Source organism: Melospiza melodia, chromosome 13, assembly GCF_035770615.1.
Source record: "Melospiza melodia melodia isolate bMelMel2 chromosome 13, bMelMel2.pri, whole genome shotgun sequence".
NCBI lineage: Eukaryota > Metazoa > Chordata > Aves > Passeriformes > Passerellidae > Melospiza > Melospiza melodia.
In genome coordinates this window covers 9,009,513-9,036,571 of record NC_086206.1, presented here as the reverse complement: position 1 = coordinate 9,036,571, position 27,059 = coordinate 9,009,513, and positions in this window count along the sequence as shown.

Sequence of the window (27,059 nt, the reverse complement as noted above, 5' to 3'; positions counted from 1 at the left end):
TTGTTAGTAAATTGCAATTAGACTTTGCTGGTTTTGTTGGCTGGCAGCAACTTGCTCTGTATTAAAGGTGAAGATAATTGAAGGCAAAGAGACTGTATTAGTGGCAGTTCAGGGTTGTGTGCAAGGTGTTTTTTCTGTGCAAACATACTTTGGACTATGAGCAATATCTGTAGATGGTGTCAGTGGCACTTGACTGTGGTGGGGTTTGTTAATGGATCCTGGTGAGGTGCAGGGCACTGGGTGGAAGGGCTGCTGCCTGTCCTGCTCAGCTCTGAACTGGAGAGAAGAGGAGGATGAAGGCAGAAAAGTTCTGGCATGATGACAAAACTGAGGCTGAAAGTGTCTCCATCCACCTCAATGAAGACACAAACCCGTAAGTGTGTCTTTTCTGGGTGAATCAGGTATTACAGAGAATTTAATGAAAGTTGATGGCATAAGCAGAAGTATGGGCTGAGTGCAATGTAAGGGTAATGATCAGTTCAAATTGCTTCCATGTAGAGTGGCAGTGAAATGGGAAGTGCCTGGTTTAGTTTTATGCTCACACACAGCACACAGCTGTACCCTGGAGAGGAACAAACCTGGCAGCAGTTCCAAGGTGAGACACCATGGAAAGCTGCAGGATGGGAGTTGGAAGGAAGGGTGGCCTGTGGTGGCTTTTTAATAACTGCAGGAATATTTAGTTTGAATTCTTTCTTCATTTGGACTCACAGGACATGAGTTAGAAACATGGTGTCATGATGAGGATACTCATAGAAATAGAGAATTCTATCAGCACAGCTGCTCCAGGCTGTGGCAGGGTATCCGTCCTTACAGAACTCCAGTTTGGTATGGGAGTTTGAATATGAGCTGAGAGTAAGGTGTCATAAGCAGGAATCCCTTCTGAGAGTTTATTAAAGAGCAGATTAAGAAAAGGTTTGATGAATGTTGCCATTGTGGAATTGGCCTTTTTGCTTTGCTGGGTAGCTGAGTAGTTTAAGTACCAAGGGGAGTCTGCACACTGCAAGCTTTCAGTGATCTTGCACCAGGAATGGAATCGGGGGGAAGAAATCATGCCAAAGTACACCAGTCTGCTCTCAGAGAACTCACAGAGGTGAGATGGAAACCAGCTGTGAAGGGGGCAGAGGGAATGAGAAACACTTAAGTAATAGAAATTTAATTACTGTGAATTTTCATCATAAACAGATCAGAAGTAGACCACACCTCAGTGTACTTCCTGGTCTTCAGTAATCTTTAATTAGAAAATATCCTAATTATTTTTATTCCCAGGAAATTGTATATTGTCAGGCCCAGGGAATTCTATATTGTCAAACTATTTTTTTCTTTATGTAAACATTGGGGTTTAGAGGTATACTTTAGAACTTATTAATTAAGTGTTCTGTTTCATCACACATATCCTAAATTATCTAGATAGTTTACACATTTAGGCATCTTTAGTTTTAGATATTCTGTACTCAGATATAAATTTTTTAGGAACTTATTTTTCTTATTAAGTTGCTAGTGAATTGCACAATATATATACAAGTGCAAATAAATATATTCAAATGAGTCAGACAAAGTTATCTTCCTGTAGTAACAAAAGCCATTCACTTGCCTTCTATATTTTGATCTGTAACATGAGATTTATTTATCTATACCATTTTCTATGCTCACTATTATCCCTGTCACTAAATAAGTTATCAGATTTTTAATTATCTGCAATATTATGTGAATAATATATGAGTTATGAAGGATGCTTCTCAGCATATAGAACCATTGCAGTGCTCAATCAGTGTCATTTCACATATGATGATTTGAATAGGTTTAAATTCTCCTTCTCCTGTTCAATTTATCGTACATTTGCCTAAGTTTTGTTATTTAAAACTTGAGTTTCTAATTTAAGTTTCTTCTTAAGTGCTCCACCCCAGTGTTCCTTCAGAGTTTGTTTGAAATATGATCAATCTCCTCTGTATATGCTGGTAAAAATTCTGTGCAGATAAATCAAAGTCTGGGTTTGCAAAGGAGAACATTATTCCATTATCAAATAAATCACTCAGTTTATGACTCCTTTTAACTGCACTGCTAGAAGTTATTTACGGAATTATCATGAATTACAGATGGTATTTCACTCAGAGTCACAGATACCTGAACAGGTCAAATATTTTAGTGCATAAGCACAACACAAAACAAGAAAATGTGAAGGCGAAATCTAACAGCTCTTTGGTATTTCACACATAAATAGAGCTTTTTATATTTGTTTCAAGATTAGTATTTCTGGGTATCTGTATAGTTTATCAGTGAATATGTAACTGTACTTTCATTCAGGATCCCAGAGTAGTTTTGGTGTGAGCCCAGCTGGGGTCGGTGCTGACTGCCACGGCTGGGTGGCTCTGTGCCCTTCTCAGCTTTGTACAAGAGGAAGGCACAGAACAGCTGCATGGAGTTCCAGCCCATCCTTTAAAAAACACCCCAGTGATTTTCTGAGATGAAGTCTCATGATTCAGCAAAGCCCCTCCATGCCAAGTACAGAAAAACCAAGTACAAAAATAAACACCATAACTGAGTACGTAACGTCCCAATATTTCTGTTAAGGTATTATGGAATCTAGTCACCTTTGGGGTTTCATATCCATTACTTCAACTGTGATGGATTTCAGTAATTTAGTGGCTGTTGCATTCAGGGGTTCATTCCTTGCCATGCTGTGCAGGGTGCTGTCACCCTGCCTGGTTTATTTTCTGTCCAGTAAGATATCACAAATTCCTTTTGACGTAAGAGAGTTTTCTTTGGTTCACTTGTGGATCATGTAGTACAGGGCTGTTCTATATTTTTGGTATCTGAGCTTTAACAGTATCTCAGAAGGGCAGGGTGGCCACTGATATTTGTGATTCCTCTGCACAAAGCCTGGAGCTTGAGCAGGTGCCTGAAGAAAGATCCGTGTGTGTTCCTTTGGTGATGGAGCAGGAGGGCTCCTTACTTCAGACTGACACAGGCAGAAATAAAAATTGCCTAGAGCAGCAACAATGATGTGACTCATGGAGATTTTCAGCTGCACGCTGGAGGTCAGATCCACAAAGGACTAAAATGATCCCATCAATTTAAGGAAAAGTTATGAGAGGCCAAAGGAGTATTGCACCCACTCTGCTTTGACTTGCTTTGTGCTTGCTGCTATTTCAGACACAAACCAGTCTGTTTTCAAGTCATGGTTGGATGCTCACTTTAAATAATCTGCAGAACCCTGCAAAACTATACCAGGACTTGCTAGCAGCAATGTATCTTGATTCACATTTTTATAAAGAAGTATTTCCGTTTGCACCAGTTTGCCATAAATGGATGAAACAAAAGAATAATGCTTAGCAATAAAGCAGAATGAAATGGATTTATGAACCTTTGCTAGTAATTTCAGGATGAATCCTCTGAGTTCCTCATGAATTGCACTCACTGAAGTATATGCAAATAGTCAATATTTCTGGTGAAGCAGGCAGGTTTACTGATCCAGATCTTTGTAGATTTTGATAAACTGTCCCTAAAAAAATAAAAATAAAAATGTAAGAATCCTCCAATAAAATCCATCAGTTTTTAAAGTATGAATTGCTTAGCTTTCACATTTCAAAGCAACCCTTAATTTGAAACTGTTGTTTTACTATGCAACATACAGAAATACTAAAAATGGATCACATTAAGAGGGAACATTTGTTTGGTACTGGCAATTTTGATATGTTTGAAAAGCTAATGAACTGGGAAATGATGACTTTATGTTCAAAATGATTTTTGAGTACCCTGTCATGTAAAACCAACTTTAATTATGTATTACATCCACTGCTTCCCAAAGAAGCAAAAGAAAATTTTCTTATCTAGCCATTTCTCAGGATATTCAGCATACCAGGAAACAGATCATCTTATTACAGAGAATAAAAGCAGTAGGTTTTCTTCTAGTATTTACAGAGTATTTATTATAATGCAAAGAGGGATCACTTCTTTCAAAGAGCCAGTTTATCAGGCATGTAATATATAATACACATGTGTATTAGGAAAATGTGTTTAACATAAAACTTTTTATAATATATTCACATATTTATATTTTAACTGTCATTAAATAACGAAAAAGAGAAAGAAATACTCAGAGCTGTGACTGTGTGTGCAAAAATGTACGTGCTGCTATGTCAGCCTCAAAACTGAGAGTGGAGTATGTCCTGATGCTTGGTCCCATGAATTGCCAGAGGATGTGAATGTAGATTTGTAATCTATTTTCATAGATATCACAGAGCAGTATGTCCTAAGGAGTGGCAGCTTCAGCTTTGAAACAGATGCTTATAGACTAATGCTATGCCAATCCATGTGTTCCTGAGAATATTCTTCTGGCAACTATAAACCCAGTACCAAATAACCATCAAAGGTTTTTATTTTTACCTTTTCCAGCATTATTTTGATCCCATAATGCAGTATAGACTGAATTAGACACCCATTGCAGGTGCACACTTGACTTTCCATGGAGCTCCTTATGTGATCATCAACTAAAACCTCTTCTCCCTGGGCATCTGGACCCCAGAGAGATAAAACCTTTGGTTTTTCTGACTCAAAATACATTTCTAGGCTGCCTGATCTGTTACTACAGCACCAGGACAGACATTATTTCATTCTTCATGGATGAAGGGGCAGACTGTAACTGTGAGGCAAGAGATGAATGTGGAATGGAGAACAGAAGTAGAACAGACACTCCTGGCAGTATGCAACAGAAAAGAGTGATATGTTGGAAAGGATGCTGCTAGTGTAGTGGAAAAGTTCTTAAAGTGTTCTCCCCTTCACAGAAATCAAATCTTATCCAAAAGTGTTGCTTGAATCTATAGCAAATGGGCTTTGCAAGCCAGTTCTGTCTCTGACCTGCAGGACTCTCCCACAAGGAACATTCAGTTTCATTTTCATGGAGTCCACTGTCATCAGAGAACTTGCTTTTTCTTTCCATCTTCTCCATATCACTTACTTTGTCTTATTTTCCTTGTGCATTTTTGCCTTTTTACTTGTACTGATTACCAGCTCTTTCTTTTGTTCATGTAGCAGCAATTTAACCTTTCCACTTTTAAGAAAAAACACAAATTTCAAAGAAGCAACCCAAGCAGGCTACATAATGCAAGTATCAGATGGATTGGAATATTTCAGTCTAGCACATCAGGAAATTGTGGTGGGTAGCAGTGCCTTAAAATGAAGTAACAGAGAATAATGAATGAACCATGACTCATAATGAAATCTAGAAGAAAAGAATGTTGAAGCTGGAGAGATAACACAGTGATGCTGAAAATGTCATACATGTCATAAAACTTTACTGAAAAATGAGATTTGAGCTGAAGCTCTACAAGGAAACAATAGTTTATGTTAGTTTTCAGCCTGTTGAATTAATTGAAAGAGGAGAAGACTTAAATTAGACGTTACATTTGTCATAAGAAATGTAAATATAAGCCTGCTGTTTTCTTAAAAAACCCCAAACACAATGGTGTGTGGGTGTGAATTACTGAGACAGGCTCTATATTTCATTTACACAGTAATTACAGCTGACAGGTCCCTTTTCTCATTTACTTCCTGCATGGTTCTCCTGGCTGTCTCCCTGTCTGTCTCTCTTTTTGCAGTAAATTTTAAAATTTAAGGTAAATGGAGACAATAAGCAAGAATCCTGTGCAGAATTAAGCATCTTTGGGTGTGATGGTTGTGGCAGCTTCATGCAGAAGATTCCAGTTAGCATTGTATAAATATCAAGTGATAATCAAGGTTAGGTATAGACTGTCAGAACTACAGCTGTAATAAATGCAGAGGATCAGAAAATTGCTTCATAATGAAAAGATATATGGCCCTGTTCCAAACCCAAATTCACACCACCAGCAAATTAGGAGAGGGTATTTCAAGAGCATTTGAAATAGGCCACAGTTATTGAATGCAAAATGACATGTTTGCAATGATCTCATTATTATTATGTTTATTCTAATTTGATAATATACACACTATTCTGCAAACACCTAAACATCTAAACTTTTCTGGGGTGTTTTAATTTCCTTTTATAAAAGTTTGCAGTTTTCTCTTTCTGTATTGGACAATATTTATTCTTATAGAGTGAGAAGTATTTTTTGGAAACAGGGGATGCTGAGCCTCAAGGGCCACCAAAGATTGATCTTTGGTCAAGAAAGAACAGTTCTGACCTGGGGAAGGTTATTTTTTAGGAAGGTGTGGGTCTTTCAATGTCTGGCACATTGTGTGGGTATGAAGATGAACCCTGTGTTCATCTGAAGAAATTAATTTCCCAGGTGCATTGAATTTTATGGCATTACTCTGAAGTGAGGGAAGGCATTGCAAATAGTTGTAAGTCAGGCAGCAGTAATGCAAAGACTGGAAAATACCTGAAGTGGAAACATAAAAAGGACATTGGGAACAGAAGCTGCTTTTCCAAACTGATGCAGAATTGAGTTCTGAGATGCAGAATTATAGGTGAGTGTAATGTTACAACTTCTGATGGTGTCTGAGTGTCAAGGACAGCAACCCAGCTTCTGTCTCAGGGCTGTGCCACTCACAGAACATGCAGGCACCAGGGAAATAAATTCTACCTGATTAAAAATTTACTGTGGCAAAAGAGGAAGGTGCATCTCAACAAAGCAAAATGCGGCTATTTTTGAAGACTCTTTGTAAGTTTCCCCCTTTATTTTCTCTACAAAAATAATTTTAATTTGCATTTCTGATGCTCATATGTATCTAGAATAGTCAGCCACAGGCTGCAAACAGAGAGTAGAAGGTATCCTCAGCTGAGTGGCAGGAACATTGCTGTGCAAAAACCCTGAACTTCCGCTGCTGACTGGTACATTAGAGGGAAAATGACTGTAAATTTACTCCACTGACATGGCTGAATGAACTGAGACTTCGTGTAAAGAATCATGAGCCAGCACTCAAGTTATGCCCAAGGTCAATTCATTTACATTTGGTAATTAAAAAAAGGCATATTGAAATGCTGTGAATCTTGAGGAGGATGTATGAAAGCTCATTTATCAGGCTATTATGACGAATATTTTATGCTATTAATGACTTTCCTTCAGACATGCTTATGCACTTGCCCTTCAAATCCTCTTACATTTCTCTACCTTGTAAGTTTGACTCACTTATGAAAAACACTGCTTAAAATTCCATGGTCAACAGCATGGGGATATTCAGTTCTCTGGTGTTCCTATAGGAATCTTTACATAAAATGCAGCACTATTTAATGTTTTACATAAGCTTGGGTTAGAGGGTCCAAATGTTTATTTTTAGTATTTTATTCAGTTAACCATATTCTTCAAAGGCTTAGGCACAAAAAGAATAATGTCTTCTTTTTCCCTTTCCTTTTTACAAGGATACACAACAGAATATGGGTATGAAGTACTTACAATTTTCTGCACATTTCTTTTAAAAAAATCCTCCAGTACTGAGGCATAGGAGCTATGTGGCAAAAGGAATCACAATTTGCACTTACAGCAAGCTCAAAGCCCTCTGTCAGTGAGTGGATATTAGGCCTTTGCCTAAACTTTGAAGTCTCAGTGGCTATACTGCTCATCATTACCATGTTCATTTAAAAGAAGTAGGTTATTAGAATATGTTAATATTTTCACAGACAGCAAAGGAATGTCTCAGCTGGAGTCCTGTGTCCATTTTCCCTGAGCAATCTGTGTGGCTTGACATCAGGGCAAGTGCCTCTTCACTGGAGGCATCAAAGAGTTTCCTGTGGCAAGAACTTCCCTGTACCATGGTGAGAAAAATGTAATTCTGATCCTCTGAAAACTCTTTGCTGAGATGTTGTGAAGAAACTGAGTTCTGAGTTTAGAGCATTGGAGCTCTAATGGTGTTGGAGAATTTTGCTCAGAAATGGCTTATAGAGTTTTGTTCAGACATGCCATAATCACATACAGCTGATGGAAAAGTAAAAGGCAGCTGTGAAGAGCAAATTCTCACAGCCTGTTTCTGTAAACAACAAAAGTTCTCAAGCATGTTTATGTAAACAGCAGAAGTTCTCAAGTTATCTTTAATAACAAGTAAATATCTTGTCCTTAGATAAGTTTTAGGCAAGCAAAAGTTGACAAACATAGAAGCCTTGAGAACTTTCATATCAGGGTGAGAACACAAATCTTAGTTTCAATAACAAACCACAAGTATTGAAAACAAAAGGAAGGGTTGGTGTGTAATCTGTGACCTATGATGAGCTCAGATTTTGTAATATGTATAAGCTTAATTAACACCACTATAAAAGTGTGTGAGTGAGATCAATAAAGTAGAGTTCAATGCTGATCCACAAAGACAGGTCATCTCCCTTCACTTCAATATAATGGGGACTAGGTGGTGTTTAACACTTGATGAGGGCAGGTCCATTCCTGCTGGTGGTGATCCTCCTCACAGGAACAAAAGTCCTCAGGGTCTGGTGGTCAGCCCTGCCTGCCAAAGGCAGCTCCTCCTTTGGCTGGCCCTGACCCAAGCCCTGGCATCTCAGCTGGGAAGGGAGCAGTGCCCAGGGCTCACAGCTCACCACACTGTGGCTCCTGTCCCCATCATCTCCCAAACCCAGCTCTGGTTCTCTCTCCACATCCGCTGGTGCAGGTTTGGGGCTCTTCCCCTTAGCTCAGGGGCTGCAGTTTTAGTTGTACTGATGTCATTAAGGGATATTTAGACTGGGCTTTTTAAACTCCTGGTCAATTTACTCAGCTGTTCAACTGAAGCCTGTCCCAGGCACAACTTGCTTTCTTTGCAACAAATCCCACAGACATTAAAACGTTATACTTTTCAGTCAGGAGTCCATTTACTGCTGAGTTTGCATTATGCAAACCCACTGAGAGCCAGTGCAGCACTGTGGGCAGCCAAGGCAAGATCAGAAAGGCTATTTTCAGAAAAAGCAATGAATCTCAGCACCTTCCATCTAGCATTTGGCTTTGGAATGAAAGATGACTTACCTTGAAAAGAAAGGGGTGAGCTCTAGGAAAGCTGAAGCAAATTAGTAAAAAGCCAATTTGTCTGTAATACATTTTTAATGAAATGGCCAATCAGTATCTCAGCAATTGTAGTGGGGTTTAGAATTTTTTCCTCTCGAGATTGTGTGGGGTTGATTTCTCTCTCTCCATGATCTAAAAATGACTTGCTCTGAGTGACTATGACTCTTTGTGGAATTCTGGGGTGCTCCAGTGTTAGTTTCCACTCAAAGGGTGATGCATCCCAAGTTATTCTGCACCATTTTAGTACTGCTCAGGAGATGGTTAATAAAGAGTTCCAGAAAATGTGGAAGTATTTTGAATATCACAGGTGGATTTTGAGCTAGCAATACCCCACTGAAAATTTTAATGCATACATTTCAATTAGTTTTAAAAACGTGAACATGATCAGGTGGCTGCACCTTTGCTCTCTCTGTGCACATATATTCTAAATTGTTTCAAATTGTGCAGTTCAAGATTTCTAAGGATATGTAGTCCTTACAATTTTTACAGTATATCTAGAAATATTTATTCCTGAACACTATTAAACAATGCTGTCTGTGTCATTCTTTGTTTGGGTAGCTCTGCTTGCAAACCAGTTTCATCTGTATTTGACAAAATATGAAAGTCTCAAAATTATTAAACAGCGCAATTATGTCCCAGCAGCACCATGGGATGCTAGAAAGTATTTACTTGATATAGTAGCAACCAAAAGACAGCAGGTGATGGATGTGAATTTTGCCAAGCCTGGCAGCTTACAGGTATGATTAGCAGCAGGTAATTCCTGCACAACTTGAGAAAATGCAGGCTGGTGAAAGATAAGTTGAGTTTCCCATCCGTGGAGATAAGCTTCAGCTGGTGTTTGTGCATAATCAGAGAAGCTCTGTCTCACTCCTGGTTTGGATTCTGTGGGCACTGAGCAAACAGGAGTTTAGGATGTGACTTCCCCACAACCCAGAAAAACATGCCCTGAGCCCCAGGACAGCCCATGGCTTGTTTTGGAACAGCAATTTCATTTTATTTTTCTGAGCTTTATCTCTCTTATGTTCTCCTTGAGATTCCTTTTCCTACCTGAGCTCCCATTTGCTGATATCACCTTTCACAGCTTCCCTCATCCTGTTAAGTTATGCTATTTGATGTTTTCAAAGTACTCAGAGTCAAAAGAAAGGAAAAGTAGGAAGTGAAATGGAATAAACGTGTCAGTTCAACTTCTTTTCATCTCAGCTGTTTGTCCTGGGTACTGCAGGACATCCAGCCTGGAATCACAGGAAGTTATGCAAGCCCAGATTAGAGCAATTTTCAACATATCTGTATTTCAGACTCAGGTGGTGATCAGAGCTGATGAATATGTATCCAGCAAAACAGATGAGGCATAAACCTCCTGCAGAGAGATCCCATTCAATCAATAATAATGGTGGCTTAATCAAGCCTGACCACGCTGCTGCTTGCAGCACACTGAGGGCACTGGAGGGGCTCTGAGCTAGATCAGCTTGCATCCCTTCTCTGGATCTTTGGCAGAGATGGAAACACTCAGGGAATGCTTGTGTAATACAAAATATATTTTTTTAAACACCACTTAATTATTTGTCTAACATAATTCTAAAAGCTTTGTCGCTACAGTATGGATAAATGGTTTAGTGCCTGGGGATATAGTTTTATATTAAAGTTTAAGTGAAATGTTTTCCTCAGAGGATCAGAAAAAAAATCTTCTGGTCTGGAAAAGTATAGAAACATCTAGTAGGTTGTATTTGCTTGGAAGGTTACTGCTCTCTCAAGAGGCTGGCTTTTGGTGGTATCAGTACAGACCTTAATACTCTTGTGATATTAAGCTGATTTTAACAATTTTCATTTATCATTATAAAGAATTAATATGATCCTTCCTCTACAAATCATTCAAAATAAAATGGAATCCAGTTATTTTGCAGTATAACAAATGTTCTAAACATTGACTTAGTGGCAAGTTTTAGAACATCCTTAAGCACCTCAGTTACTTCAGCTGTTCTCAGATGCTGCTCCCAGGAAGAACATAGAAAATGAATCTTACTGAAGGTATTTTTTGCTTGATCAATTCCCAGATGTTGTACCTGAACTGAAATATCTTTTTTTTTGTGATTTGATTTCACAAAACTGAGCTCTGGCCATATTTCTGCTTTCATGTAAACATTGCATGTAGGTGCTGAACTAAAGTAGCTTTCATAGGAATTCTGTACCCTGCTTCATCGTTCTTCTTATCAAGTTTCACCAGAGAACACAACAGATGTTCTGATTTCAGACGACATTGTACCTTTTCAACCTCCAAAAAAACATTCACTTGATGAAAATCCATAAGTGCTCAGGTTTCACTTTTTCTATTGCTTGCCTTTTTTTTTTTATGAGTGAAAATTCAATGTCTTACTCCAGAAGTGAAAAGTAACTTTGTACAATATCTGCACTTGGAAATGTAATTCAAGTGAGAAAGTTTGGCAGTACAGCAGCTCTTAGGAAAGAAAAGAAACAAAATTGAATCACCTGAGAAAGAGATGGAAACATTTCACTGAACTGGATCCAAACAATGTGTTGGTGTTGCTCTTCCCAGGCTTTGTTGTATTTGTATTATGGGATAGCTTTTGCAGGCATCAAGGAATAAAAGTGCCAGCAAACAGTGTAACTCAGCCAGGGCTTCAGCAGAGCTAAATTTTCCTTGTTCTTTCTTTGTAGTTAGGAGAGCACCTCCAGGGCCAGTCTGGATGGGCTGCAGGGGAAGGGGTCCCTGCCCAGGGCAGCAGGGCTGCAATGAGATCATCCTCAAGGTCCCTTCCAACCCAAGCCATTCTATCATAATTTGCTTCATTTTGAAAGCTGTAATTATAAAATGCTACACAAATGCTTTCAAAAGCAATCTGTAGGAACTGAACTGAACCTTCAGCAATTTCTTGTGTAAATCACAATACATACTGATTTTGCAATTTATGGTTTAATAGGACTTTCAAGGTGCTTCAGTTCTCAGTCTAATTTTATATTTGTTTACAATATTTTATATTGTAAACAAAACTTTTTTTTGCGTGTGTTCTCTGTCAGATCACCTTTGTTTTCTAAGTGTATTTTCCATGACATTCTGTACAGTTACTTAAGTAGCCCAAAAACAAGAGTGAAAAGGAGCAAAAAATGATTTTGCTAAGAAGCACTGAGTTCATGGCAGGTTCATTAGCAAGGGGGTTTCCTACTTTTCTTTCCATTGAAATACAAGGAAATAAAAAACCCTAGTTAATCTGCTTAATTTACTCACATCCTGAAACCATTAATAAAACTGTTTGGGAAGCCAGTTGAAAGTGATGTTGCAATACTAAAGGTTTCCTTATTGCAGTGGTTATCCTGTGCTTTATGCAAAGCTTTTGGAGTCGTGACGGGGTAGGGTGGCACTCAACTCCCTCTGACATAATGCCATTAATGTTTCTGGAATCTCCTTCTTAATGTTTTATCTCCAAAGAAACCCTCTTGGAATATTTTGTTTATTATATGGGACTTGTGATTATTTGTGAAATTTTTCTTTCACAAGAGTATTTTTTCCTGTTTTGTGTGTGCAAGGAGTATGCATATATTTTATTTTCATGATATTAATGAAAAACTGGAAGATAACTTGCAATTTTTGTCAGTCATTTGCAGTGAACAACAGTTTGTGAAATAAATGTGAAATAATATTTTTGGCAGTTTTTTAGAATTTTTTACCCAACTCTAGAAATGTATGTGGCCATTAAATAGGATAAGTGTCAGAGCTTCAGAGCTCCTCAGAGTGTGTGTTACAGAATTGCACTGATAGCACTGCATTTCTGTTGGGAAAGCTTCCTTTCTCCAGGGAAGGTACAAAGGTTAATTTCTAAGAGTAATGTATTTTTCATGCTTGTAGCATATCAACAAACATGTTAATTACAATGTGTTATAATTAACATGCTCAGAATGATTAAATGTTTTACTTGGACATATTTCTGTCTTAGGGCTTTTTCTGGACTGTTGATTTGCTGTTTTGTATGAGAGCCTGTAATTGCTGTCTGAGCTGCCTGCCTTGGTTTATGACCTTACTGTGCATCATGGCTGTTCATGTGAGAGACAGAAATAGGTACCCAAATTACCAGTGTTCAATGTCCATTCCCATGGTTTTGCTATAAAGTGTAGATGGAAAAGGTCTTTTAATGCTGTATAATCATCATTATAATTGTTCCATGGTATTCACTCACCCTTTTAACGTGCTTTGTGTTTTCCTTCAGGAATAAGGAAATGAAAAATCCCAAACTAAAATGTGCATTTATGTCTCCATAATGTGATGTAACCTGGTATCTCCTCATGTGGAATATTGTAGCCCATCCTTATTTGGTTCCCAGTGCGGGATGCCTGGCTATACCCAAGTGACTGACCTCATTTCAAACTGTTGGAGTAGCATTTCCTATATAATCTTTTTGACCAGCTTTGATCCTAGAGAGCTTTGATGAAGCTACTAATTAGTTTTTTGATTCATCTGTGTTTAGGAAAGAGAGATTTATTATAGTAGCACCCGCTTGTGCCGCTGATAATTAAAAGACTGTCAGCATTTTCATTATATAACTCGTCTCACAGCAGAGAATCCCTCCCCATCTGACACTCTGGATTATTTGTGGATGACTGTGGCACTCTGAAGGACTTGCCACTTAGGCCAAAATTGACTGAGAGCAGCATTCCCATGAACCACTCCAGCCATCACTGCTGTGAGGTAAGCATGGCCTGGCACTTTTCTCTCCTGGAAAAAACAGAAGAAATTGAAAAATCAGGACCAGACCCTCCATATTTGGAATTTGTGTGTGTGGTTTTGGTTTTTTTGTTTTTATTAGGAAAATAAGCTGTGCTGCAGATAAATTTAAAAAACCAACAACCTAAGAAATAGAGTCCCCATTTTAAGAATTTCAGCCTTGTGTATCTTCATCATAAACCTACAGAAATAATCTGTTGTTGCCATGAAAAGAATTTTTAAACCTTTGCAGTTTTGCCAGCAGCTGGACCCTGTGTTCTTCATTTTTGCCACATGATCAGTTGGCAGTATGTTATGCATCTGCTTTTTAAAATCTGATTTTCCAAAATACACATATGGCCTTTGCTCAGCCTAAGATGTAAGTTCACTTAGTCTGGATCCAATTTAGTTAGGGCTGCCCCTGGCTATTCCCATGTGTGAAAAATTCAGTTCACACAGGGTAGGTCATTGTCCATGTTCAAATCCCACACATCTACCACTCTGTATTAGAAAGGAAATTTTTAGAGGATATCTAAAATTGTCAGCAATTCTGATTTTGCAGCAATCTACAACATTGGACTATGACCTATGAGGAGGAAAATCTTTCTTTAATGAGATATTTTGGTGGTTTTCTGTGCCTTCCTAAAAGCCCAAGGTGAATCCATGCCCCCCTGTGTGACTATAGAAGCTGCTCTCAGTGTTTCAGGCAAGGCTCTCATCCATTCCTTTCAAAATTTATGTATGTTTTATAACAAGGAGGCAGAGCACACTCACAGACAATATAAATTTTACTGCATAACAATAATTCAGTTTCTTTTCTTTTAAAGACTCTTGAAGCAATATATTATTTTTACTTGGCTGTCAGCGCGTTTTACATTTATAAAAGTGAGATGGCAGGGGAGGAAATGGGATTGTATTAGACCTCTACTTGCATTTATGCATTTGTGAAATACCATATGCATGGTTTATAAATTCTGTTAGATCAAATTCCTACCACTTATCACAACATAAATTTATTTTTTATATCTAGTCTCATTGACTTTTCTAAATGGACTTCTTCTCCCTCTTCATTTATTTTATCATTTTCTCTATTGATAAATCTGCTGTCAGAAATAGGAACTTCTCATCAACTTTCTCCATCCTGTAAATTATTTTTTTTAATAAGCAGCTTTTAATGATCATCTTTAATGGAAACCAAATTGCAATGTTTTATAATTGGGACAGGAAAAAAAAAATGAAGCAGGCCTGGTGTGTTCAGTCACATTGCTGCAGCTCTGGAAATCTTGGCCTTTGCAGGGCAATGGCAGCTCTTGCTGTTGTGAGCTCTAGAAAAACCATAATACATAACACACTTCATGTCAGTGCTTGCCAGAAGAGAGAGAGGGAGAGGCCCTTGCCCTTGGACATGGAAATTGAAATTGTGAGCCACTCCATTCTCTCAGTTGTCTTTGATTTGGAAGTTGTGACATCTCCTGAGCCACATCAGCTCTTTGGTAGCCCCTGGATTTTCTGCATAAGACAGAAAATTGTCTTTTAAACACCTTCTCTGTCCTCCCATTCCCCAGAAAGCAAGCAGGTTGTGGTGGCTTGCCATGGGTGTGTTTAGCCAAACAGACTTTTAAATCAAAGTATGATATTAATGTGCTCTGGAATAATTGTTTTCTTACATTGTAAATACAATCTACTAACAAAAGACAATTATTATTTTCACATTTGTTGAACAAGTAAAGTGCAATTAAAACCACACATGAATTTGCAGTTGCCCAGTACAAAGCAAAATTACCATTTTAATGCAATATGGCCATTAAATTCAGAGGAGACAGGAGATGACATGCACAGGAGTCACTTGGGGGAAATAATGTGTTACAGGCTTGGTGGATTTTAATGTTGTTACTTTTCTTGTTAAAATCCCCTGCTACTACTTGGCTGGGCTTAATTAATGGTTTTGAATTTTGCAGAACTTCAAAGACTGGGAGGTGCTTTCAGATCTGATATGTAAAAATGAGAAATGATGTTGGAAGTTATTCTCAATCAGATAGAACACACACTTACTGTCTTATTATTGTAGTGTAATATATCATCAAAGAACAGATAAACAAACCTCTTCTGATTAGTTTCCACCTCATTTATCTACTTTGTACAAATTAACTATTGTCCTTGACATCTTGAGGTGAAACAGTCAAATTCGAGTACTTACAGGCAATAATAATGATATTCTGTGTATATAAACTATTTCCTGCTTTTGCACATCACAAATACTTTTTCACATAAGTGGTTTTATTATGTGTGAAATAGTTCATAATCTCACTCCTTTCTTCTCACCTCTTGTAGTTTATTGTCTCAGGACAGGAATATACACATGACTTCAGCTGCAAAATTGCTTTTGTGCAGTAATGAGCCACTTCTGGCCAGAACAGAGCCCTGGCCAGCCAGGCACGGCCGCATTTCCCACTAATGGGGTGGAATGAGGGGCACATTTGGAGCTACTAGCAGGGATTTTCAGCAGATATGGTGTAATTACTCCAAAAGGTGCAGCAAGCTGTGCCTGAGGGATAGATAATGATGTGCTGCTGGTGGCTCTGACCTGGTGTTTGTCTTGTCACCGAGGTGGTGCCCTGGCTGTGGGCCACAGCTGGTGCTGAGTGCCCAGCACCCCTCACACACTCACCTGCTCTACCTCCAGGACCATCTCAAAAACCTTTAATCTTTGTAGTCAGTTTTTTGTGGTGCCTATCTTACAGCCATTAAAGATTGAATTTCCAAATGGTGTTAAAAATTTTTTGAACAAATGCTTATACTGAAATTCAGTACATTTATCCTACCTTCTGCTTAATGAATTTAAATGTGTGTTTCTATGCCAAAAGAGTTTAGAATGCACATAATTCCATAATTTACATGGTGCATCTCTGGAAATGTGGCCATCTCTGACTCATAAGACTGTATTGTGGAAACAGCAGAAGAGGCATTGCTAACCAGTAATTCCAGGGAAAGGATCATGCATTGGAATGCAGTCCAGAAGCATTTCTTTTGCCCTGAGTGGGAAGTGGCAAATGTGTATTTCAAAGAAATGCTGCCAGCAATATACAGAATGGTCAAAATGGATCCTTGAAATACAGTTGCTGCACTATGAGTTGGAGATTTCAGCATTATTTTGGCTTGTGCATGTTGAACAAGGGCAGTCACTTTAATTAGCATGTGAGTCAGAGGATTTAGAAAAGTCTAGGATTAGTGTCTTGTATTAAAACTTGAAGGCTATTCCAAAAAACTTATTTTTGCCAGAATTCTATTTTGGCAGTAAAAGGTAATGAACAGATAGAGGAAGGATGTATCTTTTGCATATTCTGTACAACTTTAGAGTATAATTTAGGCTTCATTTTATTGAGGCCTGGAGTATGTGTACCTGCACATGCCTATATTGTGCAGGAAAACTGATACTTTATTTAAGTGGTGCAGAAACTGCTTGAAAGAAGTGTATTTTAGAGATCTAATCCTCCTTCAAAGTCATTAGGCCTTTTAAAATGAATTAAATATAAGTTAGATTGAAGATGATACCTATCACAATTTCCTTTGCTGTATTTGCCTGCAAAGGGAGATTTGGCTTCACAAGAACTGGTGATTTGTATTACTGTTATCTAGACTTGTTTGTGGGCAGGATTTTTCCTGTGAGGATTGTGCAGTTCTCTCTCTGATAGCAGTGGGAATGCCAGCTGGATGTAGGAGCCATAGCCAGGGTGATGCTGTGCTCAGCCTGCAGCAGTTCCTCTCTCCTGACACTTCTGCCCTGCTTCAGTGTGAGTCCTGTCTGCACAGCACAGCTCCACTGGGAATTCTCCACCTGCCCTGGCTGCTCTGGGGCTGCCCTGGGAGGAAGACTATGCTCCACCATAGTCTTCCCCCCTGCTCTGCCCCAGAGCTCCTTGTGCACCCCCTTGTCCAATCTCAGTGCTCCAGTCACCCAGTTCCTCACCCAGTTCCTCCTGTTGTTCCTAATGCTGCTCCTCACACCTCCCCTCCTGCTCTGCCCTCGCTGCTGGGCAGTTTTGCCCTTCCTCACACACTCCCTCTTGCTCATATCATATTTAAATATCCCTTAGGGAAGATGGAGCACAGACTGACTATGGGCATTCAAGCAAATGACTGATGCTCTCTGTAAATTGCTTTGAACTTTATTTCCTCTCACAGATCCTTGACAGTAGTCCAGGACTCGCTTGCATTTCTCTCGAGTGGTAAAAAAGCAGAAAAACAACAACAAAATCCCAAACAAAACAAAAAGCATCAAAAAAAAGAGAAAAGGAGAAGGAAAAAGTTCTACATGAAAAGTCCAGCTGCTGTCACATTTCTTACCTGTACATTTAGTTCCTGAGAATGGGATGTAGAGGGCTGGACCTGCAAAGATGGGACTTTTGGGGAGTTGTTCTGGGAAAATGAGAATCTCTAGAACTCCACATTGCCATGTGTCTGACTGACTTCCCCAAATGCAGCATGGAAAAGTTTTCACTAGAAGGGGCTGCTGGTGGTGCTTTGCTAACAAAACCAGTGTTCTGCAAAGATGAAGTCACCTCTGCTCTTGCAGCCTCCCAGGGGTGCACAGAGAGGGGACTGTGGGACGGTGTTTCTTATTAGCATACCTTCCCTCTGCTGTTAAATTAGGTTTTGCTTTTATTGATGTGAAAGAAAGCCAGCAGTGACCTTTCTGTTCTCCAGTTATTCTCAGGAAGCAGAGGTGAAAGTAAAGCCAGCAGTCAACTGCAGTGATACCTGAAAGGACAGCAGTGAATGTCAGTGCTGAGGCTGGTACAAACTCATCACAGCTTTTTCTACTGGTCCATTTGGGTGTGCGGAAATACTGACCATTCACCTTTAAAGCAGTTAATGTGCTAATAAATATTTTGTCATAGCACTCTGCAAACCTTTGTAATTGCAACAGATGATAAAGGATCTAGGGTCTGTTTAATTGTTTTTTTAGTATATTTCTGGTAAGTGGTAGGAGGAAAAGCCTCGTTAGGAAAGTCAAATGAGCACTGACATACCTGACACAGCAAACTGGCAGAATTCCTATGGCCATTAACTGAAAGAGTAAAAGGAAACAGCTCCTACATATTTATGAGGAAAACCAAAGCCTGCTTGGCTGGCCACAGTCTTTCACGGCTGTTGCTTTATTTTGTAATTACAGCCTGTCCTCATTGCCTGGTTACCGACAGGACAGCCAGCCCTTGATGGTCCCTGCAGCCTCCTCACTGTCCTAGCAGTGGACTCCTGGAACAAGGACTGCCTGGTGTCCCTTTGGCAGAGAAAGTTTCCTGCCTGTGCCAGGAGCTGGACCAACACGTTCTGGAATAAACTTTGTTCAAACCCCGGGCAGGACAAGCCTGGTCCCAATGCTCAGCAACTTAGCTGAGGAGGCTTCAGATGAAGAAAACAGATCACTAACACAATTTTTAACAAGCCAAGGATGCCTTTGTTTCTTTTTCTTCTGGAGCAGCTGTCTCTGATAAAAAGGTACAGAACCCCAGTCATGCTGATACATTTATCTCCAGAAATGTTTTATACAGCCTATCAAAGATTGATTATCAAATAAACACGCGACCTTGACATTGATTCAGTGATTTAGGAATTCAGTAGCCCTTTTCTTCCACTACTTGGAAGAGCTCTCAAGAGAAATGAAAAATTGAACTGTATCTTCAACCCACTTGAGCTAAGGTACAAAAATAGTAAACCTTGTAAGAGAGGCTTTTGAACACAGGCTTTTAATACTTCAGAATCTGTCAAGGTCAAGTTTGAAGTCTTGGTTTCGCTCTGAGGTTTGACTTATCATTCTACAACTTTTCTAAGTAGAAGCAGCAGTTCTGTAGACTTCCAAAGGAAAAGGATGCTGTGGGCCATCATGATCCCTTCCCTTACAATTTCCACAGAGTTTAAAATACGTTGATCTTGACAGCTGAAGGCTTGGAGACAGGTCCGGCACTGGGCTCTTGGGCAGAGGCTGTGCATGGGTTTCTCTCTAATACCTGTTGTATTGACTGACTCTCCTGCATCAAGAACTTACACAGATCACATGCACCCTGAAGCTATTTAAGGAGGGGTTAAAGATAAATCTTTGATCTTAGATTACAGTTTAGCTAAAATACTTTGCTTTGTTGGGGTTGAGTTTTGTGCTTTTGAATGGTCTGTGCACACCTCTGTGCACACACTTTTATTTTATTGTGCCATGAAAAAAAACACCTGAGTTACACTAATTTGTATCTAAATCTAAAAAAAATAACCTGAAATAAGAGGAAGTGATTAAGTACAGCCACTCTGTTTTTCACTGAAAAATATGTGCTATCACTAATTGGGTAGAACTGTGGCATCACCTGCTGTAAACACATTAATTGTGGTAAGCAAGATACAGTTTTTATCTGCTCTCATCACTTCTGACAAGAGGTGTGAGGAGCTGTGCAAGTGACTTTGTTAAGGATGACTCAAAGTCATGGACTGATTCCAGAGGGAGTGAATGGGCTGGGGAGGTGGCAGCCTGGGCAGGTGCCACCCAGCACAGCTGAACCTGCTGCAACACAAATCCTTTGGCACCTAATTCTTAGCCCAGGGGCTATAGAATTCCTGAAAGTCCAGCAGAAGTTTTGGCATTTCACAGGTTATTTCACCCATCTCATAGATTTACATGGTTTATGTTTCCCCATAATAATAATGGATGACAAAGCAGGCTCTAAACTGTCTTTCAAAACTGTTTTGATTTCAATTACCTAAAAACCTTATTGGGTAAGGAGATCAAGGGTTTTCAGTTCTTGGCCTTAAGAACAGCTTTTACAGAAACAGAAACAAGTAAGTGAGGGTTATTCAGGTTTCTTTTTTTCCTCCTTCAAATTTTGAAATTAACTTTAGTTTTATTTCTGTCTGGATTTTCTTTTCTCTCTTCCTCTTTATATGCAGTAGTAAAAATGGAATATTGGTTCAATTTAATCAACTTAATTTTTAATTGTGTATTATTTGTACTTTTTATTATGAAGATAGCATCAAATTTTCTGAAATGGTAAGAGGTTTATATCCACCATTTTCTTTCTGAAAAGCTGTTCTAAATTCAACTAGCAATGTTTTTTTGTATTGTATCGCTTCCTATTTGGCTGCATTATGTGTAGAGGGGTCAAAATACATGCCTTTGATTTATGTGGCAATGTAAAGAACAGCTACAAATGCCATGAGGCAGAGAGTTTGAGTCTGTCCTATTGCTAAGTGTTTCTATGTGAAAAATGACTCCTTGTTCTTTGGATCACAGAGATTGTACAATTACAATTTTAATCAATCCAACACAAGATTCATTGGTTCTTACTGTGCAGAGCACATAGTCACAGTCCAATAAATCTGCTTCTGATGTGCAGATCCAGACTCCTGAGCCTCTGGAGACTGTGTACAAATGACAGGGATGTCTGCCTTGCCTGTGGATTTGCATGGTGTCAGGTGGAGGGAAGGTGTGCTGAGACTCTTCTGACTTCTAATGTGCCATTCTATGGCTTGCATTTGAATGATTAGAAATGAGGTGCTTGACCTGGTGCATGCAGGAGGTGTTACTTATTCCTTTCTCTAGTTTTTTTCTTTCTCAAAGTGAGATTTTGATGCTCTTGGATTCTTTTGTAGCGGTTTAGCTGTGGGTGAATAAGATCTTCATTTTCCAAGGGCTGAACAATCATTACAGTAACAATTAAATACTTCTATATCAGGGAAAGGTTTTTCACCCAGAGGGTGTTTGGGCACTGGACAGGCTCCCCAGGGCAGTGGGCACAGTTCCAAGCCTGGCTGAGCTCCAGAAGCGTTTGGTCAATGCTCTCAGGCACGTGGGGGGATGGATGGGGTGTCCTGTGCAGGGCCAGGAGCTGGGCTGGAGGGGCTGAGGGTCTCTCCCAACTCAGCTTATTCTGTGATTCAATGATTCCAAAAACCTGTCTGGCAGGGCTCTTTTGGAAAAAGCACTGAACTGTCAAATCCTGGGAAGTGAAGCAGGTGGTGGATGGGCTGAGCCACATTCAGCTGAAAGCAGCAGGAGTGGGGAGAGTGAAGCTTCCCCAGCATTCCCTGTGATGCACAGAAATGTTTGTAAGTTATGCAACGCCAAAAAAGAGCTCCCAAAGACAATGAACCATTTTTCCTGAAAAGCAACTTTAAATCTAAGGAACACAAAGTCAGTAAGGAGGGATATGTCCTGGGAAGCCTCTCTGGAGAATTCAGACAAGCTTTAAACTTCTGATCATTCCAAACATTATCCATCTACATTTGTTAACAACTCCTACCTAGACTCTGGGACATTTTGTCTTTACTGAATGTGGTTAGCACCAGTCCTGCTGATGGGTTTGCACGCAGCATCCCAGGACTGAGAGACAATAAACATGCTCCAACATGCAGGATCAGCTATCGGGGAGGCAACTCTGTGCTGCTGTTTATAAATTCATTGCATGCGGCACAGCACCTGAGGGTGGGCAGTGCTGGGCTGGGCTGAGGCAGCAGGGGACACCTGCCCGAGCTGAACTGAAGGAATGGCAAGAGAAGATAAACAGACAGGAACCTGCTGGGGAAGGAAAGGGCAGATAAGAGCAGAAAACTAAAATATATGATGGGTAGCAAGGCAGATAACAGGGCTGAATAGGAAAGCCAAGGAAGCTGTGGAAGGAAATATGGGCAGGATGTGAAGGAAGCAAGAACAGAAAGAGAGCTGGAAAGGAGAGGGCTGGACTGCAGCTGGTGGGAGCAGTGCAGGGCATGGACAGGAGCCAGGCCATGGGAACAAGCAGGAGAAAGGGACACAAATAAATAAATAAATTGGGCCATTCCTAGCATTTCCTTAGGTGTAGCTATGAGGTTTTAAACCACAAAATTGTTCTGATGCAACCTGGGTTCTTTAGGATTCAATGCACAAATATCTTCTGACTGTCCTTTTAATATTTAATTTTTTACTGATTGAGGAAGTCAGAAATAACTTAGAAGTTACAGCAAAAAATATAGACTGAAAAGGGCATCTAGAAAACCCAGAAAATATCAAACATTTCTCTGTCTTTTAAAATGTTTGTTAATTTAGAATAAATGAGCAAACAAAAAGCCATCATTTATGATTGACAACATAGGAAGTTTTGTTAACATCTTTTTTTAAAAACTTTAGAGATGCTGCAGTAAAAGAGAATGAAAAATAAGTAATTTGGAAGATATTTTTGGTAGGTATTTTCTGTTCATTTATGGCTCTTTCTCAGGGTAATATTGCAAATGTTATTTGCAAAGGCTTTGCTCTGTATCACAGATAACATGATAACAATAAGGAATACAAAAAATTGGAGTTTTCTGTAAGTAAATGTTTTTGTGTACACAGGGATCATGCACACACAGTTTGGGATCAAGGATCTCAGTTTTGTCTGGCAATTTACAGAACTTTAGTTTGGGAAATGATGTTATGCTTGCATCCAAACATTGCCTTTCACAGTTTGTGCAGAGATTTATGACTTCTGCTTAGGAGCAGCAGCTTTCTTTGGTGCTGGTCTATTGGTGCAATGTTTCCAAAATAATTTTTGTTGTTCATAGTAAATACAAAATATTTTCACAGCTCTGCTCTTGCCATGTTTATGTTCATGAATTTTTCTTCAGATCTGGGAGTGGTGGTAGACAGTACATATGGGCTGTGGTGCTTGAGAGAACATAAAGAAGTATTTAGGCCCTGAGGGAACAGACCCAATATTAATCTGAAGCCACATTTCACTTTTCAGTTTGCTTTCCAGCCTACATTCACTGCTCCTGTGCACTGCTGATATTCTGCCTGCTGGCATAGACTGCTGGACATGGTCCAGGGAAACAAAGCCTCCAAACAAGAAAGAGAGGTTTTAGCATCAGGATGATTTATTTTGAGGAACCTTTCATGTGCCCTATCAGAAAGGAGGCAGGATTAGTTACTAAATAAAATGTTTATGACTCTGCTGCATAATAAATGTCTTTCTCCTCTTGCTTGTCCTACTTCTCAGTGTAACCTGGTCATGTTATCACTGAGGAACATTTTCCAAGGATGTGAGTCTTGTCAAGCAGCCAGGCTCAAGCAGGAGAGAAGCAAACCCTTGCCAGAAGGAGAGGGGAAGGAGACACTGAGAGCCAGGGATTCCAGTCTCATGATTGAGTCATTCCTTTGAGGGAGGCAACTCAATTTCATTGGGACATGGAGTGAACAGAACTGGACTGGGATGCTGTAGGGATTAGGTGGTTTTGGACATAGGAAGTACCATGAGAGCTGAGAAGTCAGGCTTTGGATATACCCCAGGAGCTCAGTGCAGCAGGGTTTCCAGAGCTCCTAAGCATTTCTGGAGTGCAGCTCTTCCCTGGTGCCCTGTACCCATCCAGCTGCTTTCCTCTGGACAAATGTTATCAGTAATGTAATCTGCTTATCTTTGTAGAAGCTTCAGAACACAAATAGCGTTTTCAGCCCTGGAAAATCATTTCATGATTTATTTCATATTCCAAATGCAAGATGGCGTGGGAGACTAGCATTGTTTTCTGACAGATTGTCAAGCCTGAGGCTAGTGTGCATGTCTGGCTGTACTGAATTCAAAATTGCTATTTTTTTTTTGAGGAGGATGGCTGACTGAATTCCTGCTAGACTGGTTTCCTTTTGGAAATGTTCTGTTCTCCTGCGTTGTGATTCAGGTTGTCTTTTCCTTCATAACAGGTGGTGACAAGTCCTTGGGGTGCCCTTAGCTTAGAATTCCAGGAAAGTCATGTAGATAACATGGCACGTAAAAATTCACTGAAGCACGTTTGACTTTTCTCTCCAGTCGTGTTTCTACCTGTGCTGCTCTCAAATTTCAGATCCCCATTTCTCCTTGCAAACTGTCAAGAAGGACAAGACAGAGCAACCTGCTCTGAGCAAATACAGTGCACAAGCTTCATTCCTGGGAAGTCTGGGGCCATGCAGATGGTTTGAGCAGAGCGCTTTAGGATTGTGAGGATTCTGAAAAGAGGGGCCTTGTTAGATGCTCCCAAATGCTGGGAGGACATTGTGGCTGTCAAAAAGAATTCCATTATGCCAAACTTGGTGCAGATTTCTGTCAATAAGGACAGAAGAAAGTGTTCTACCAAATAATATATGTGTTTTGTTATTACATCACATGTTGGTGTCTTCATTAAACTTTGGGTTATGTGATTGAAGTAACTTAATTTCTCTCCTTTCCTCATTACGATGGCAGCTTTTTGTTTGCCAGTCTTTTTTTAGAGGAGTAGGAACTCCATTCATGACAATTCTTTCACTTTACCTTTTCTCTTAATGCAATTTATAATACTCCAAATGATGTACTGGGCTGTGGTACAGGAAGAGTGCTAAAAATGAGAAAGGCACTAATTTAGCTGGGTTGTCATACCACTTTTCATAAGGGTGAAGATGGTACCAGTGAAAAGAATTTCCTCTGCAGACTTGAGCATCTGAAGGCACACAGGTGCATCTTGGCAGCCAGTCCATTACTCTTTATCTACTTTGGCCATGCCTGATTTACAGTGCCAGTCCAGCAAATAACAGAGGAGAGGAGCTGAAGCAGTGTGGGTGAATTTACTAAATTGAACACAGTCATCTGTGATGGCTTCTGCTGTCTGAAAAGGCTCTAAGAGGTAGACCAGGCTAAAACAAAACTTCAGGAGGCAAAATACCACATGAAACATTTGGGACGTGGATCCATGCTCCTTGATTTCAGTTATTATCTGAATCAATAATTTTCCTTTGTTTTTGTTTTTTCCCCCCATCCTTCTCTTATGTAACTGTCCCTATCTGCTCAATAGCTGCCATAACACCTTTATTCCTCTGATGTTGTTTGCATTAAAAAATGCAGTGCCTGGGACATGACACCACGTGCTTCTGACCTTGCAGTGCTGACCTTATCAGTGGAGTGTTTCATAACCTCTCCCACTGAAGAAGATAAGGTTGACTAAACTGGATGTGTCTCGAGCCATCGGGCATTCATCCACAATGCTAAAGCCAATTTCAATGAGGTCACTTTTTCACACAGTGAAACTATAATAGTTTTTGTCTCCTACTGTCTGATTTATTCTGCTGGCAAGGACTGCTGGCTTCCCTGAAACTGAGGAGGCAATTTTTATTTTTTTAAATTTTTTGTTCTGCTCTAGACAGGAAAGCAATATTTATTTTTAAGAGAATAAGCTTTTATATATAATACTTCACCATGTCTCAGTTGTGAAATTACTTCACAATTTTCCTTTTGATCTGCCTGCATTTTACACTCCTGCAGGATTTGCATTGTGAACTGTACCCTGTTGCTATATATACAATGCAAGGTATTTAAATACTTTCCTACTTTATGGAGATAATTATAAGCTCTATTTCTTGAACAATGAAAGCAAGACAAATGCTTAAGTCTTCCCATTTCAACTGTAATAAAGCAGATGTAAAATGAGTTCCAAGGGATTAAACACCCTGGATGTACTTTGAATTGTCCCATTAAACACCTTGTCCCAGAGAGCATTGTAATTACCATGTCTATTTGATAGTTTCTCATTAATTACATTGCCACTAATTCTTAGTATCCTATGCAATCTCTTCCTTTCTTGAAGTTCTGAGAATGAAATAAAAAGTAAAGGATAAGTGTCTGTGTACCCTAAAGGAGTTATTTGGGTCATATTCACACTGAAATGGGAGTGTAATCCCACAGTGGAGTGGATGCGTTTGCCCAGGTGACAGTGGAAAGGGAATTGTGTGTGTGAAGCATTTCTGCAGTCTCAGACAATGACCTGGCACTATGACTGCACTGCATAAATCAGCCAGGGATGCTTAGCAATGGACTGGGGGATGAGGATCAAGCAGTGATCAGGCTCATGTGGGTGCTGTTCAAATTACTGCAAATGGAGGCACCCAGAGGTGTAATCACTGTCCTTGAAGGTACAATTGCAAATACACAGCTGAGCAAGAATGATCCATTATTGCATGTCAGATTAAAAAAATTACAGTTTTTCCTTACCAAATTGTAGCTGCACTTCTTAGAATGTGAAACCTACTTAGGCTTGGCAGAATCAGACTCTTTTCAGAATAACCTCTTGCATCTTTTCATTATGGTCATCCACAGTCACACACACAGTCACCCCAAGCAATCATCCCATGTCAAGAGAACTACATTTCACCAGCCTGTGAACCTTGGGTCAAGTATGTCCATAGGGTTAATATGAAATTAAAATATAATTCCAGTTTATTAATTGAATTGATGTAATGGAATAAGGTTGGGAGAGGAGGGAATATTAATTTTTCTTTGACCAACAGGTAGCAATAGAACAGACAAGTTTTCAGACACACCATTAAAGATACACAAGGATGCTATCAAATTTATTTCTTTTACATGATTACTATACTTTTCTAATTAGGATATGTTTTT